The 18062-nt window shown below is 34.2% G+C and overlaps 1 protein-coding gene and 1 non-coding gene across 5 annotated transcripts in view; one reads left to right on the top strand and one right to left on the bottom strand.

The window, feature by feature from the left end:
* Positions 1-18062, top strand: part of STPG2 (sperm tail PG-rich repeat containing 2) — a 617593-nt gene that overhangs the window by 383605 nt on the left and 215926 nt on the right. The gene's annotated exons all lie outside the window — the stretch shown is intronic.
* Positions 3543-3677, bottom strand: LOC132366784 (small nucleolar RNA SNORA70). Its single transcript, XR_009503512.1, has one exon. It is a non-coding gene; the product is annotated as a small nucleolar RNA SNORA70 (small nucleolar RNA).

Here is an 18062-nt window from a genome sequence, read left to right as displayed (position 1 = left end):
TACTGAGATCTGCTCCTGAAATACCTGCTGATAATGCAAACTGTTCTCAGAGAGAGTCAGTTATTGTCTTTTACCTGGATTATTTTAACAGGCTTCTAATTCTGTTACTGACCTCTCCATCTGATAGTTCCAGGTATCTTCCTAAGGCATAGATCTGCTCATTTCACCCTCCTATTAAATCACTTTTCTGGCTCTCCATTTCCAATATAGTAAAGTCCAAATTCCTTAGCACAGCCATCAGAATGTTTCACAGTCTGGCCACTGTCTATCTTTCTAGCATCTTTTCCTGACAGTTTCATATGGAGGACTGCTACCTATTCCCAGAATATGGCATATACCTCTGTGTATTTCTTCCTTTACTTTGATTTGGACTGCTGCCTTCAATGCCTTACCCAGTTTTTCCTCCGGACACCCTTTTCCTTATTCTTAATTTTTTACATAAATTGACTCATACTACATGTAAACTTTTGAAGCTGGATCTTTTGACTTAATATTTTAAGATATATCCGTGTCAAAGTAGATTTTGTTTATTACTTTTAGTTGTTGATAATATTCTGTTATATGAATAATTCACTGTTTTTCATTCTTTTAGTGAGGACAAATAGGTTGTGTTTATTTTTTTCCGCTTTGCATAAAAATGCTACAGAGAATAATCTTGCCATGGTATCTTTGAACATATGTGCACAATTCATTAAGTAATTAATGAATTAGTTTCGAATGGCTAATCTGGGGACCTGTGGAGAGTAATGAGAGGATGGTGAAATGTAGACACCTGTCATCATTTTCCAAATTTTCTTTACTTGAAATGTCCTTGTATAAAGTATGATAGCGTCAAAATTCCCATGTTATGCTTGGTTTGGCATGTAGTTATATGATGCAAATAAATGTGAGGAATGGAAAGTTTGAAAAGAATCTATTAATCTAAGTTTTTCTGTGCCATTGCAAAGTGTGATACCATTTTACCTAATAAGGCTCTCTCATTAACATGCCTTAAATGCAAGTGCAAATACAAAATTTTGAAAGTTAATCTATATTGCATTACTTTCTTTGTCTTAAATTTTGGAAACAGATTAGTGCTTGAGGAGTCACTTATTCCTAATAAACCTATTGTGTTTTATACTGAATTCTTACTGTATACTTGCTTGCTAATTGCATTAGGTCATACTGTTTCAAATGCCACAAAACACAAAAGAGTAAGCAACTGCATCTATACTTAAAATATTATCCCATTTACCCTTCTATTTATATTTTTGTAGCCTTAAAAATGTTTCTTGAAGTATTTTAATAGTTGAAATACTTCCATATAAATTGAAGCACTATTGCATATTACAGTGGTCCTTTCATTTTACTTTGTGTAAGAATTGCCTGGGGAGTGTGGTAAAGTATGTACTTTTGGTTTCTACTATGGAAGATTCTGTCTCAGGTGTATATTTTGAATATTAACTTCATGTCCTTACCACACACAACTACCACCACCTCATTTTGCTCTGGAACCTGACTTCTTCAGAAACATCAGTTGAGGCAAAAGATGGGGTGCTGGTGATCATGGGGATGACTGTGGTGATGGTGGCAGTGATGTCGGAGGTGGTGGTTGTGGTGGTGGTGATGGGATGGAGCTGGCATAATTCAGGCCTTTGGAATCACGTTGTCTTGAATTTGAATCCCAGCTCTAATACTTACTATCTTTAATATCTTGGTCAGATTAGTTAACCTCTCTAATCCTCAGGTTCCTCATGTATAAAACGATGATAATGATTTCCCTAATTCATAAGGTTTAGCACAATACCTGGCCTGTAGTAAATACATAATAAATGCCAAGTATTATATATGCCTGAAGTGGCTTTGTTTCTTTTCTGATTTTGTAAACAACATTTTGTGGGTGGATTTTCTATGGAAGAATAGAAATATATTTAAAACTCTAGATCCTTGAGTTTCATAAATCAAAGCCAAAGAGTATTCAGGTATCCCATTTTCCTCATTTCTGTAAATATTACTTAGTGATACTTTAACATCAGAAAACTTAAAAGGCACTTCTGAAGGAAGTATTATCTAAGTATCTATTCTTTGTCCTGAATGCGAATCAGTAAAAGGGTTTCATGTTAACAGTGCATGTTCTGGAGACTAAATTTCACTTTTTTTTTTTTTGTGCCAATCTATGAATATCTCGTTCTCTCAAAGGAGATACTGAAGTAAAAAACTAGGAAGCTTCTCATCAGAAACACACACATGCATACTCTTGAGAACTCCGGAGTACCTCACAGGGGGAATACTGTATGTTTTCACTTCTATGTGGAGTCTAAAAGATAAAACAAATGAAAAAATATAATAAAACATAAACAGACTCACAGATTCAGAGAACAGACTGTTGGTTGTCAGAGAGAAGAGGAAAAGGGGCAAAATGGGTGAGGGGGATTAAGTGGTACAGCCACTATGTATAAAATAGATAAGATACAAGGATCTTATCCTTGTACAACACAGGGAATATATTATGTAATAGCTTTATATAAAAAATGACCATGTGAAGAGTTAGTAAACTATTATAAGTTCACTTTCCCAAAGATTTGCACATTAGTTCTTCTCGTATTTTAAAATCTAAATTGCATTCCACTAAAAACAAAGTAGCAATTCACAATTTTGAAAGTTACTACATTTTTGAACTTATAAAAATATTTTACTTGTAACTTCATCAGGGATTCTTAATCGGTGATCTGTGAATTTTTAAAAGTCCATGAAATTAAATGTGAAATATTATATGTTTGAATTTGTATTTAGCTTTCATCAGGCTTTAAAACACAAACCTCTGAGCTCAAAATTGTTAAATGACATTAATCAGTAAACGTATGTTCCCCAGAGTAGATATTTTGTAAAATTAAAATGAAGAAAATCCATCATGTTCAATATTATTATTTTGTCAGTTTGTTCTTATTATTGCTTGTCCTATAAGTCAATTTTCATTCACTTTCAATGTTGTGATAATTTAAAATCTGTTTTTTCTATTATTCTTCATTATTTAATTTACTTTCTCCTATGATATATTGACTTCTCAGTTTATATTTAGAACTTGGAATGTGGGATAGCTATTTCTTTATTCTTGGCAAATTATTTCCTTCATTTTTTTTTTTTTTGACAAGAAAGTAGGATTTATCGGTGGGCATGAGTAAGGAGGGGACAGCGCCAAGGCTCTCGCGAGTGCAGGGCCCGCCATGTTTCCAGGGGCCACGACTAGGGATGTGTTTGCCCCCACAGCCATCTGGGATGAGTCGCTTTCCTGCCACCATGTTTTCAAATTCATAGGCATTAAACTTAGTAAATCCCCACTTCTTGGAGATGTGGATCTTCTGGTGACCAGGGAAGTTGAACTTGGCCCTGCAGAGGGCCTCAATCACATGCTCCTTGTTCTGCAGCTTGGTGCGGATGGACTTTATGACTTGGCCAATGTGGACCCTGGCCACTTTGCTCTGGGGCTTTCTAAAGGCACCGCACATGCTTGTCTGGAGCCTAGATTAGGGACAACATGCCAGCCATTAATGTCCACCGAAAAGGGCTGTCTCCAAGGTCCCTTAGGGCAACCCATACAGGCAACAGGCTGCATACACTACAGAGGAGGCTGCTGTTTGCAGCCATTGCGCACCGGGCCCCCATGGGGAAAAGAGCACAGTCGGCTTAATTGGCTGCAAATCCATCATTTTTTAAATGGTTACTTTCTAATAAAACTAGGCTGTGGAAGTCTGGAAACCAAGTGTTAAGATCTACTTGCTAAGGAATGCTCAACAGTTAGAGAAGTCCTTAGAGCAGGACTGTGGAGAACACTGCTCTTCAAAGCGTGATGTGAGGATCCACACTGGTAGGTGAACTCTTTGCTACAAGTCCATGACTAGATGGGGACGAAATTGAGAGCAATTATTTAGAAACTTTAATAGCAATTTGACATTACTTTGAAATCCAAGGGCATGATTATTTTTCTGTTAATTCACTTTACTGTTATTTTGTAAGAATTCTGGTCTGTAGCATGAACTGTAAATATTAAAACATGGCTCTTCAACCACAGAAAATTTGAGAAACAGTGGTATAGACTTCTTGGCTCAAGCTCACAGCTTCATTTGTCCTGTTACAGTAATTAACAGAATACTAGAAGAGAAATCATACTTTTCTTCCAGAATTTTAAGTTTTCAACTTTATGAAACTGGGAATGATGTTTTATATTTTCCCACATATAAGAGGTATTTTGAATTAGTGCAGCGCTTTGCTGGGCAAATTTAGGATACTGCTAAAATACAAGTATTTTGATGGGGAAAAGATTTATTCTCTTTTCTTATTACATATATGTATATAAACATTAACCGCTATGAAGCATTTTATGAGAAGTAGAGAGACTTGTAACATGGAAGAGGTAGTTGGTGCTCTGAGAATGAATGGGAACATGAGAGAAGGAAAGGAGAGCTGAGAGTTCAGTCTTAGCTTGCAAGTCTTATCAAGTCCATTAGAATATAGATGGGGGAAATTAGAAGGTCAGCTGGGAAACTTAGGAATTTAATAGAATTATTAAAGCATTATTTAAATAATATTTATTAATTATAACTAAGGTATTAATTAAGTATCATTACATTAATATGTATTAATGGAATGCTGAGAAGTAATTTCTAACATGATGGGATAGTGATCAAAGTAATCAATTTAGGTCCCTGGGTGAGAATGTAGTAGAAATTACAAGAGGCACTATGGCCAATCAAGATAGAGAATATATAAAGATCACAGAAAAATGGGGTTGAGAATGCTTCAGGAGAAATAATAATTTCCTGAGAAGGAGTAGACTTAACCAGCACATCTGGAAGTAGAGGCTACTATTTTCATGATTATAGTAGTGCTTTAGATGTTATAGAAATGAAGAAGAATTGCTACACATTCTTTCACACTTCCTTCAATTTGTAGGTGACATCTATATACTCTTTCAAATTTAAGTGGGCTTCCAAATTGTTTACAGCCAACAGAATATAGCAGAAACAACAGTGCATGAGTTCAGAGGTCAAGTCCTCAAAGGTGATGTAGCTTTTACTTTATTCTCTGGAATATTTGTGTTTGGAGTCCAAAGATTCCATATAAGAAGTCTGACTACCTTGAAGTCAACATTCTGGGAGGAAGCAAAGCCGCATGGAGGGGTCACATATAGGAGCTCCAGTCAGCAGTCCTAGTCTGTGAGTTATTTCCTCCCTAGCACCAGATATGTGAGTGAAGGAGGCTTTGGCTGATTCCAGCCCCCAGCTGACAAATGAGCCCCAGTTTCAAATTTTCCTACTTGAGATATAATAGGGACAAATCACCTCCTGCCTGTGCTTTGGATCCATAGAACCCAGGGCTTTAATAAATGTTTTAAAGTCACTAAGTTTTGGGTTAATTTGTTATGTAGTATTAGAAACTGGAACAGATGTTAATTTACATTGTGTCTAATTTTTGAGCTAAAGTTAAAGGAAGTTTTAGAGACACTACTTGTTATATATATATATATATATATATATATATACACATGCATGTGTGTGTGTATATAAAACATATATATATAATTTAAAACTATCAGGTAATGGGTACTGTGGAATAAATTTGTATGGTTATTTAGAGAGCATTTTAGAGTTCTTTTACGTGAGCACTTAAGGCCTTAGAGTTTGGTTTTATTTATGTATTTTTAGTTTAAGATTCATTCACAGCTCATATTTATCTTGAGAAATATCTTAGATGGATAAGACTGTCTTAGAATGACAAGAAACCCATACCTTCTATTTCAAATCCTTAAAATTTTCCTGCTTCAAGTCCTGCACATCTTGAATCTTCTTCTCTGTACTTTTTAATAGACTTTATTTTTTGCAGCACTTTTAGGGTCACAGCAAAATTTGAGCAGAAAGTTTAGGTATTTTCCATAGAGTTCTTGCCCCAACACATGCACAGCCTCCCCTATTATCAATATCCGCCCAGCAGAGTGGTACATTCTTTGTAAATGATGTGCTTACATTGACATACTATCACCCAGAGTCCATAATCTATAACAGAGTTTACTCTTGATGTTGTACACCTATATGGGTTTGGACAAATTTATAATCACATATACCCATCATTATAGTATTATACAGAGTAGTTTCACTGTCCTAAAAATCCTCTGTGCTCTGCCTATTCGTCCTTCCCTCTCCTAACTCCTGTCAAACACTGATCTTTTTACTGTCTCCAGAATTTTGCCTTTTCCAGAATGTCAAATAGTTGGAATCCTACAGTATGTAGCCTTTTCAAGATTCCCTCTACTTTTATTTTTTGCAACTTCTCATTCATAGTTCTCAACCTAAATATGAAGTCCTTTCCTCAAAAAAGTCTTCCTAAATCCACAATCTATATCATACTCTATGTTAATTTTTCACATTGCAGTTTTAATTCTTCCTTTGCAGTACTTATCATAGTTTATGTGATTAGCATCTATCCCCATTAAAATGTGAAATATTTCATCACTGGTATCATTCTTCTAGCTAGCATAGGGCCCAGCATATTTAGGTACTCAGCAAATATTTGTAGAATTTTTGAAATAAATTAATGAAACCTAGTTTTCCTATACCAAAATACATTAAGTATATGAACATAAACTGACAAAGCTGATTCCACAAGCTATAACATAAATTCAAATTCCGATTTCATTGGTTTACCACACCTTATACTTGCATAGGTGCTCCAACAATACATCATTTTTTCTTAAATTTTTAATCTAGTATAGTTTATTGTATTTTATTTTGAAACTACCCCAAAATTGTTATGTACAAGATTTGATTTTTCTGTGTCAAATAATGTACTTGTTTATGGGGCATATTTTGGAATCTCCTTCAAATGTTTTAATAGCCACCTTTCACTTATCTCCTGCTGAAATCTGTTTGCTGGCAGTTACTAAAATTAGAAGTATATAGTTATTGGATTTCATAGCTGGTAGAGATGAGTGCAAATAGTCCAAACATTCATTTTACAGAGGAATCATCTCAGAATCCATGACTTGTCTAGGGTTACAGAGCTACTCAGAGCCGAAACCTCCTTGAATTCAAGCTTTCTTAGTTCAGTACTCTGGGCCACTGCTTCCACAACTCTTTATTGGTATATCAGACCTAGAAAAAGTAGTGGCGGATTGGGAAAAGTAATGTCTGCAGCGTAGCCTAGAATTGAGAGCTTCGGTTTTTTCCTTTCTTATTCATGGTCTTTTTTTCCCCATTAATATAACTTCTTTTCACTAGAAGTACATATTGTGAATAGCATTCCTCTTTTAGGTATTAAAATTGCAAGAAGTACAGAGAACTTAGACTTTACCCCTTTCATCTTTATTTTAAAGAACATTTGATAGCAGATACCCTGTGTCTTCTAATTCAGTGTTCCCAAATTTATTGAAATTCTGGCATTTTCTTATCCTGGCATACAAAATCTCAGCCTCAGACAGTAGAAGGTATTATTTCGATATAATTCACTCTAGAGAATGATATGATGGGTAAGGACTGTGGAAGACACACCGTGCCACAATGGCCTTGGTACCACTAATCCACTAATCCTAACAACAGTCATGCCATTCAGGAACTGGGATCCTCATTTTATTGATGAGGAAACTGGCTCAGAAGGGTTAAATAACTTGCCCAAATTTGCTGCTCATAAGCAGCAAAGCCAGGTATATCCAGTCTAAAGCCTACATTTGTGTTTGTTTTGTTTTGCTTTCACTACACTAAGCTCCCTATATTATTATTAATTGTTTTCCTAAACTGTCAAGAATGACAGTTTAACCAAGGAATCATTGCTGTATTTATGCTAGTTATGAATAGATTACATCTAGGATTTTTTTCATCATTTTAACAATAGATTGGGATTTAAGTCATTTTTGGCTTCATAGAAATAATTCATGAAATCATTTTCAGAAAATAACCTTTCCATTCAAATGTGTATTTTGTTATTTTAAGTAGCTTGGCCAAGTGTGCTTTGTGGTTTTTACCTGGAATGTGAATCCCTAATCCAAACAAATCTCACTTGTCAGAATATAGCTAATGAATTAATAACTACATTGGTTAATCTATGAAATAGTTGTAATTCAAAAAATTATCATCCTAGCCTCTTCCATTTACTAACTTCGTGATTTAGGGCAATTTATTTAACCTTTTTGAACCTCCATTTCCTCACCTATAAAATTGGGATGATGGCAGTAAACCCCTTATAAGGTTTTTCTGGGGATCACATGAGAAAATGGATATAAAATACTTGGCACCATGCCTGACCCAGAAAGTGCTCAATAAATCTTTTAAGCAGATCTTACTTGTCCTGTCTGTGGATTGAACAATTATAGTGATATGCCCTGATCTGGGAATGTTGCCATTTTTTAGTAGATGTATTTCATGAAAGAATATGAATAAAGGACACCCTTTTTCATCCATGCTGGGAGATATTTAAGAAGTCCCTAATACCGTGTGTCACGTTCCTCTTTAGTTCCAATAGGATTGTTGCAGGCAGTATTCTAGTTCTGGTGATTGTATGTGATGAAGTACATAAAAGCTCTTGCCAAGGTGGGTGAGGAGGTAGAATTTTAGTAGGTTAATTGCTCAATAGCTACTAGGAAAAATCTAATTTAACAGATGCATCAATATAATATGAAGCCTCATCTATAAATGCTCTGCTCCCTTAGGAGGATCATGTCCAAATTACTGGTCAAAGGCTGAAAGAAACCATATTACGATGAATTGTTGTTGGGATATGATAGATGTGTTCTATCTCAAGTTAACAGAACATGCACTAGTGTGCCATAGCTTTACTCTTCCAATTCTTTTAAATGTGTGTCCACTAGGTCAGTTAAGCCTGGGCAACATTTCCCCCCTGTTTACTATTTATCATGTAATACGAAGGGGGTCATGTCCAGTACTGCAGGTAAACTGCTCTGAAGCCAAAAATAATCATTATATCACTGAACTGGCTTTGATACTTATAGGATATTTGCAGTGGGCCAAAACACTTTTCTTTTTCTCTCCTTGTTGTGTAAATAAAGCTTTAGCTGAACTAGCTACCTCAAAAGTAGAAAGGTAATGCATTCCGAGGCTTCCCAACAAGCTTCATGAGCTGACATGAAATCTGAGAGTATATAAGAACGCAGTGCCATGTGAGAGACATCCTAAAAAGATAAGTTTACTTCTTTTTATGAAGTAGATCCCTCTCCAGTTCTGTAGAGATCTAAAGTCAACTTTTATAAATGAAGTAAGAAGACCCTTGGATTAAACTATAATTCTGTCTTCAAATGGTTTGTAGTAGTTAGTCCAGAGCCTGCATATGTTCTATCCAAACTAAATAACAATTAAAATGTCACTCAAATACTGAAGTTATTTTGTTGTTTGTTATACGTATATAAATGGTTAATGAATATATTTTTTGATGAGCGTTCTCTAACAGGTCCCCTTCAGTTCCATATAAGTAGGGATGTGGAACCACCTTGGTTCCTAGCTGTGATTCCCAAACATTTTGGTCACCAAACACTTTACAGTCTTAAAAGCTATTGAGGACTTCAGAGAGCTTTTCTTGATATGGGTTATATCAATATTTAATGCAGAAATTAAAACAGATAATTTCTTTCAGTATTTATCAATTCATTGTTTTTCTGCTGGGTTATTCCTCCCCCAAGGTACATAGAATGCCTAGTCAAATGAGTAGGGGAAGAGTGTGTGGATAATAGGGACAGAAAACTCTAGGATTTATATTTTTTAAACGTTGTTTCTGAAGCATATGTATTTATTTGAGAATGTTTGTGTATATTTCCTTAATACACCCACTGGCTACAACAGTCTCTGCTATTTTAAAGTTTAAATCTAGTAAGTACATATTTACATACATATGTATGTGTATGCAATAATAACTGGTCTAGTGATTTTTTAAAGAAAATTTAATTTCTTAGAAAAAGCAACTCTCTACACAGTCTACTGGTCAAGTACTCCTTGCAATACAAAGTGTCCCATTAATGTCCGTATTTTCTTAGTTAAACCTGGTACTCTGTCCCCAGTAGCATCTTTCTCCTCATCCAGGAAATATAAGTACTGCTGAGATGCCCTTTACTATTTCATATTCTATGAAAAGGCTAGACTTTCTTCCAGTAAAACAGCTGGTACAATTACTCTACGACTTACTCTGCCATGAAAGAGGTTCAGGGGCCTATTCCCTGGTACTTGTCCTTCCACCTATGCCCCATTTCCCTGCAGTTTACCAGGCCATGCTGTTTTTCACTAGCATATGACATAATATTTTCTGTATATTGGCACAAGCATGGATGATTCTGCTTGATCTTGCTTCTCTCAGTAGTTTTCAATTTAACTTAATATATTTGGAGATAGTGTTGTAAAGTTATTAATGAGTCATATACTTGAAGACAATGGGTGAAATTTATTGTACCTTAAAAACAAAATTCCAAATTTAAATATTGCAGGCATATAACATATTTAGTGTTGACCCAACCATCAAAGCACATTATAGCAGATATATTCTGTTATTATTTCAAAATATTGGCATTCTAATTATTGGAAACTTTATCTATAAAATGTGATAAAATCTGGACGTTTTTAGAATAATCCATCATCATGAAATTATCCATCTTGGAAAGAAAAAAAAAGATCATGTATGTTCTTCCTGTAGAATCTCATTTTGTGCAAGTCACATCTTTTGAAGAAGCAGTTTTGACCACATTTCACCCACAATATGGAGCAGTTTACATGGTGCCTCCTTGCTTTGCTATGCAAACACAAACCAAAAAGTAATAGATGTTCATAGGCATGTTCATAGTTGGGTTTTTATTCTAGTTAGTTTGCTTTTGAATTTGTTCCTTTAAATAACAATACCCTTACAAGTGACCTAGTTGACAAATTTTAGGTACAATTCAGCTTTCATGGAATACTGTGAAAATAAGTGACAGTAAACTGGATTAGCTGAAGTTCACATCAAAAATGTGGTGAAGCTGAAATCTGCAGGTAAACCACTGTAGTGATCTATTACTCAGGGATTAGGTATAGGTTGACTCTTGAGCAACCACAAAATAAGATGAAGCAGAAAGGAGTTTACCACCTGGGACCAGAATCTGCTGGCCCACCTCAAGGTTGGTCTAGGGTAACACTACAAATGGAAGCCTAGACTCCTTATGTCCAAATATCTTAAAGTTATACATCAAGCTAATAAACTTTTAAATTCAATATGTTCTATCATCCTGTCTTAAAAGATATACCTTTATAACTCAAAATTAAGAAAAGTATGTATAAAGCTGTAGCTTTCGTATTTTGGAATTGGCAATATCAAAGATGATTGAATTTAATTACTGTGCCTACCTGAGTGAACTGATGATTGGCCAGCAGAGTTTTCATGAGTAATAAAGACATACATAATTCAAAATCATCACACCTTTATTCCATTAAATTTATTTTTCTTGTTTTCATTTCAGTAAAATCACTAATTGTGTTGTCATAATCAAGATCTTTCAAATAATTTTGTTCTCTTGACAGTAATGATTTAAATTAGGATTATAAAGTACATAGTAATTGCATTAAAAAGCATATGAAATATGGCTATATATTCAGAATTTTAAAATAAGTATAAAATGATTTAAATTGTTTTTCTTGTGTATTTTCAAATGTTTTCTAAAAATTTTAAATTATTAAAATTAATAAGTAATTGTTGTATTTCTTCTAAAATTTTAAATTATTAAAATTAAAGGACAAATACATCATGACTAGTGAATATCAAAATTTAAATTTAACATATAGAACTGTAATTTTTATTTAATATTATAAAAATCCAATTAAATCTTATTAAATATTTTTATAAAAAGGAAACTGTACACAATTCTAGGATTCAGTGTTTATCTTGTTGCCAGTATAAAAAAATAGTTTCATGCTGCATACATGTTGTGACACATATGTACATACTTAAGAGTAATATGAGTTATTAATACCCTAAAATGTTCTGTGCCACCATGCAACCTTAAACTGTTGTAAAAACAATGCCAAGTTATGGTACATAAAGGGTCTATGTGTCTATTTTTATGCTAATACCATACTGTTTTGATTACTGTAGCTTTGTAATATATTTTTGAAACCAGGACGTGTGATGCCTCCAGCTTCGTTTCTCTTGCTCAAGATTGCTTTGGCTATTCAGAGTCTGTTGTGGTTTCATATGAATTTTAGGATTTTTTTTATATTTCTGTGAGGAATTTCTTTGGGATTTTGATAGAGATTGTATTGCATCTGTAGATCACTCTGGGTAGTATGGACATTTTAACAATTAATTCTTCTAACCCATGAACATGGGATGTTTTTCCATTTATCTGTTTTTCTTAATTTCCTTCATCCATGTTTTGTACTTTTCAGTGTATAAGTATTTCACCTCTTTGGTTAAGTTTATTCCTAAGTATTTGTATTCATTATTGTGAATGGGATTGTTTTCTCAGTTTCCTTTCCAGATAGTTTGTTGTTAGCATATAGAAATACCACTGATTTTTGTATGTTGATTTGTATCCTGCAACTTTACTGAGTTTTTATTAGTTCTAACAGCTTTTTGTTATTTCTTTAGGCGTTTCTATATATATGATCATGTCATCTGCAAACAGAGATAATTTTTCTTCTTTCTTTCTGATTTGGATGCTTTTATTTCTCTTTCTTGGCTAAATGCTCTAGTTAGGACTTCCAGTACTATGTTGAAAAGAGTGCTGAGAATGAGTATCCTTGCCTTGTAGCAAATCTTCAGGAAAAGCTTTCAGTTTTTCCTCACTGAGTATGATATTAACTGTGGAATTTTCTTATGTGGCCTTTATTGTTTTGAGGAAGTTTCTTGTATACCTATATTGTTGAGAGTTTTTATCATAAATGGATGTTGAATTATCAAAGTCTTTTTCTACATTATTGAGATGATCATGTGGTTTTTATCTTTCATTCTGTTAATGTGGTATATTGAATCATCCTTGCATCCCAGGGGTAAATAATCCCACCTGGTCATGGTCTATAATCCTTTTAATGTGCTGTTGAATTCAATTTACTTGTATTTTGTTGACTATTTTTGCATCTATGTTCATCAGGAATATTGGCCAGTAGTTTTAGTTTTTTACTGTGTCTTTGACAATGAGGAAATGATAGTCTCTTTAGTAAACAGTGTTGGGAAAACTGGACAGCCACATGCTGAAGAATGAAATTGGACTCTTATCTCTCACCATATACAAAAATCAACTAAAAATGGATTAAAGATGTAAACATAAAACTAATAGAAGAAAATATAGAGGAAATGCTTCTTGATATTGGTCTTGGCAATAAGTTTTTGGATATGACACCAAAAGCATAGGCAACAAAAATGGAAATAAACAAGTGGGGCTACATCAAACCAAAGCTTCTGCACAACAAAGGGACAATTAACAGAGTGAACAGACAACCTACAGAATGGGAAAAAAATATTTGCAAACCATGTATATGATAAGAGGTTAATATCCAAAATATGTAAACAATTCCTACAACTCAATAGCAAAAAATGAAAAAACACAAATAAAAAATGAGCAAAAGACCTGAATAGACAATTCTCAAAAGAAGACATACAAATGGGCAACAGGTACATGAAAAGGTGTTCAATGTCACTAATCATCAGGGAACGCAAATCAAAACCGCAACGAGCTATCACCTCACAACTGTTAGAATGGCTCTTATTTAAAAGACAAGAGATAACAAATGCTGGCAAAGATGTGGAGAAAAGGGAGCCCTTGTACACTGTTTATGGGAATATAAATTGGTACAGCCATTGTGGAAAGCAGTATGGAAATTCCTCAAAAAATTAAAAATAGAAATACAATATGATCCAGCAATCCAACTTCTGGGTATATATATCCAAAAAAATGAAGTCAGTATCTCAAAGATACTGGACCCCCATGTTCACTGCAGCAATATTCACAATAGCTAAGATATGGAAACAACCTACATGGTCATAAAAAGATGATGTGCACACACAATGTGTGTGATGCACACACACAATGGAATATTATTCAGCCTTAAAGAAGAAAAAAATTCTGCCATTTTTGACAACGTGGATCAACCTGAAGGACATTATACTAAGTGAAATAAGCCTGGCACAAAAAAACATATACTGCATGATCTCGCTTACAGGTAGAATCTAAAATAGTCAAACTCAGAGAAGAAGAGAATAGAATAATAGCTGTCATGGGTTGGGAGGTAGGGGAAATGGGGAAATCTTGGTAAAGTGTACACAGTTTCAGTTACGCAAGATGAATATGTTCTATAGATCTAATGTGCAGCTTGGTGTCTGTTGGTAACAATACTGTATTTTATACTTGAAATTTGCTAGGAGGGTAAATCCTAAGCATTCTGACCACACACACACACACACACACACACACACACAGAAAGTGTTAACCATGTGAGATAATGGATATGTTAATTAGCTTGTCGTGTTCACTTCACAATGTATCAGAACATCACTTTTATATCCTAAATATAAAAATTGCATTTGTCAATTATACCTCAATAAAACTGAAAAAAAAAGGCTATTGCATTTGTCCTGAGAGGAGGGATCTGACAGTTACTTTGTCGCCTCTCTTACTTAAGTACTTCCACTACTCAAATCATCTCCTTTCTTTGAAATATGTCTGTGTCCAGTGTTGACAGGAACACATACCAGAAACCTTCGTGGCATTTGGATAGAGTCACCTTTTATTTCTGAGGACATAGGGAAAAAATGTGAAATGTTCCCATGGTGTAAACAGTATTAGTCATAGAAGTGGATTTATAATGTTATGGGTTATGCTGTGCCAGTACTGAGCACTGCATCCCAATGACCAGGGCCTTCATGCATCCTTTAACACATTTATCTTTGTGAGTTTGTTATGTGCAGGGTCTCTAAGCACAGGGCATCAGGCAGAGGCCCGTCTTGCTGGTTCTGTGAGCAGTCCTGAGGGTTGTAGTATGTGGTTACTGCAACTACCACCGACAGACAACTGATCTTATATTTTAAGATATACATCTACATAGCTCTTGTGATTGCCTCTAAATGTCATCTTAAAAATATGACATAATGACAAATGTTACTTAATAACTAGAGAAAAATGTGTACCCTAAATTATTCTAGCTTTGCATCAACTACTTGATTTTAAAGTGTATTTCTTTTGACTTATTCTATTAAAATATGACAAGGGATTATGAGACTATACTGACATGAAGAATAGCATAATTTCTGCTCTTATAAAAACTAGTATGCGATATTGTAGCAACATCAGTGATGGATATGCTGTTAAAACTGAAGTAAGGGGGCTTCCCTGGTGGTGCACTGGTTGAGAATCTGCCTGCCAATGCAGGGGACACGGGTTCGAGCCCTGGTCTGGGAAGATCCCACATGCCGCGGAGCAACTGGGCTCGTGAGCCACAACTACTGAGCCTGCGTGTCTGGAGCCTGTGCTCCACAACAAGAGAGGCCGCGATAGTGAGAGGCCTGCGCACCGCGATGAAGGGTGGCCCCCACTTGCCGCAACTAGAGAAAGCCCTCGCACAGAAACGAAGACCCAACACAGCCATAAATTTAAAAAAAAAAAAAAAAAAAAAAACTGAAGTAAGAAATAAAACAAATAATTCTGCCAGTTGTTTCAAGTGAATACCTAAAGTCTCTTATTTGGTGCTCTAGGCATTATTAAAGTATAGTTATAGTGAGTTTTATACATTTTTGATCTTCATAAACAAAAAAATGGAAATGTCTTCTTCTCTTGGGATTTTATTGCCTCCAGCATTAATCTAAGAAATTGATATTGGTCTGAATAAGAACTAACCAAAGTGAAAAATTATGCTTTGGTTTAATAGTACTATCAGATCCCGGAAATGGTAAAAGAACAACTTTAATTTTAGTGGTATTTTTCCTACAAAATACACATAAATATATACCATTAATGAGCTTTGTTTAGTAAAACTAGTTTAGTCCTCATGCCATCAGTAACACAACTCTAATGTAAAGTCTAGGTTACATAAACAATTTACAAGTTAGTATCATAATAAATACAAATATTTTGGTCATTTTCAAGTGTTTATCTGTTTGATGGTTGGTCAATTCCCTACATTGTAAAAATTAAAGATGTAGCCTTTTAGCCACTATAGGCTTTCTATATTAGATTCAACATGTTTTCACAATAAAAATAGACTTATAATTCATTATGGTTATAAGGCACATACTATATAAAATTTAGAGTAGAAAAAATTAAAAATTACCTGTGAATAGTGAATTAACCAGAGTTAATATTTCTCTTTATACTGTCCTAGATTTAGATTTATACTAAAAATATATATTTATCCAAAACTGAGTCATACTGGATGTGCCGTTTAGTAAACTGCATTGTTGACTTAATGATATATCATGCCCAGTTTTCCATGTCAAAAGCATACATGCAGATTATCATTTTTAATCTGTGTAATATATGTGTATATTATGCAAACAGCACATTTTTTTGGTCATTATGGTTTTTTCTGATTTTTACTATTATAAACAACATCAAGATAAACTTTATTTAAATATATTTGTGATCAGTTTTTCTATTGTTGTCTAATGATGTATTCATAGAAAAATCATCCATTCAACAGATTTTATTGACTATCTACTATGTGTGAGCTAGTCTTCTCAAGTCTAGGTGCCAAGGAATAAGGCAGACAAAAATCCTTAACCTCATGTGGCATATAGTTTAGTGAAGGTAACAAACTATAGAAATAAATAATGATATTTAATAAATAAATGGTGATATATACTATGGAGAAAAAGAAAGTGTGGGAGGGTGATTGAAGTGTCAAAAATAGAGTTGCAATTGTAAATAGGATGGTCTGAAAGTAAAACTGTTGGGTCAATGTATATCAAACACTAAACATTTGGGCTTATTACTTTCCATAAACCTTTTATCAGTATATTCCTACCAATGTATGAGAGAATTTCTCACATTATAAAAAAATCAAATTTTAAAAAATATTATTTTATTATTTTATTATACTTTTCTAGTTTTATTAAGATATAATTGACATAGAGCACTGTATACGTTTTAGATGTATGGCATAATGAATTGACTTACATAAACATAATTTTAATATGCCAAATTTGAATATTTGAATTTTGCATCACATGGTTATTAATGAAGTTTATTTTTCATGACTGTGGAACATTTGTGTATTTTTAATGTAAACTACCAGTTCATTTTACCAGTAGAATTACTATCATTTGCTCCTTATAGCAGAGACTATAGAAACTCTGCCGTTTCTCTTGAGATTAACCATTCCAGTGAGTGCCAGCCAACTTCCAGCTGCCAGTATCTGCATCTATTTTCTTTAAGAGAGTTCTCTAACAGAGCAGACCACAGTGCTAGAGAATTAACACTCTTTAGGGCAGCTTTGCACCAAAGGCCAGCAGGAGTTGGTGGTAAATACCTCCTCCCTCACCCCTGTGTTTATGTGTCTTGAGGCCTATGTTCTACACCGTTTCCTCAAGTTTCCCTGTAGGATTAAGCTATTGTCACCCACAGTGGTAGCTGCTGTAATAATGCTCCCTTTATTAGGTGTCTTTGCTTCTCTTGTTTTGCTTTCCCCCTCTCCTGCCATTGCTTCTAGCACCTCCCACATAAATTATTCACATGTGAATTCTTAGGATCAGCTTGGGGACACTTCACACAACAAGAGTTGTTCTACTTCTTAACTGTTACAAGCTTTTAAATTATCAATAACAGAAACATTTGTCAGTTACATAGTTCAAAGATATTTTTCTAGTTTGTGGTTTTTTATAGTATTTTCTCAGAGAGAAATTTTGCATTTCTGTTAGGTGAAATGTATCTAATTGTTTCCTGTATAATTTCCGGCTTTAGAGTCATATTTACATTTTTATTTAACCCCACTGTAAAATGTTAAAAAACAAACAAAATGAAAAAACTCTCAATGCTTTGTTAGTACTCAGGTTTTTTTTTTTTTTTCTTTTTTACTTTTCATTTGAAATTTTGGTGGAAGATGAGAAAGGTGGAGATTCAACATTACTTTTTTGTTTTC

Source organism: Balaenoptera ricei, chromosome 5 (genome assembly GCF_028023285.1).
Source record: "Balaenoptera ricei isolate mBalRic1 chromosome 5, mBalRic1.hap2, whole genome shotgun sequence".
Taxonomy (NCBI): Eukaryota; Metazoa; Chordata; class Mammalia; order Artiodactyla; family Balaenopteridae; genus Balaenoptera; species Balaenoptera ricei.
Note: the sequence above shows the minus strand (reverse complement) of the source record. Positions and strands in the feature narration are given on the sequence as shown.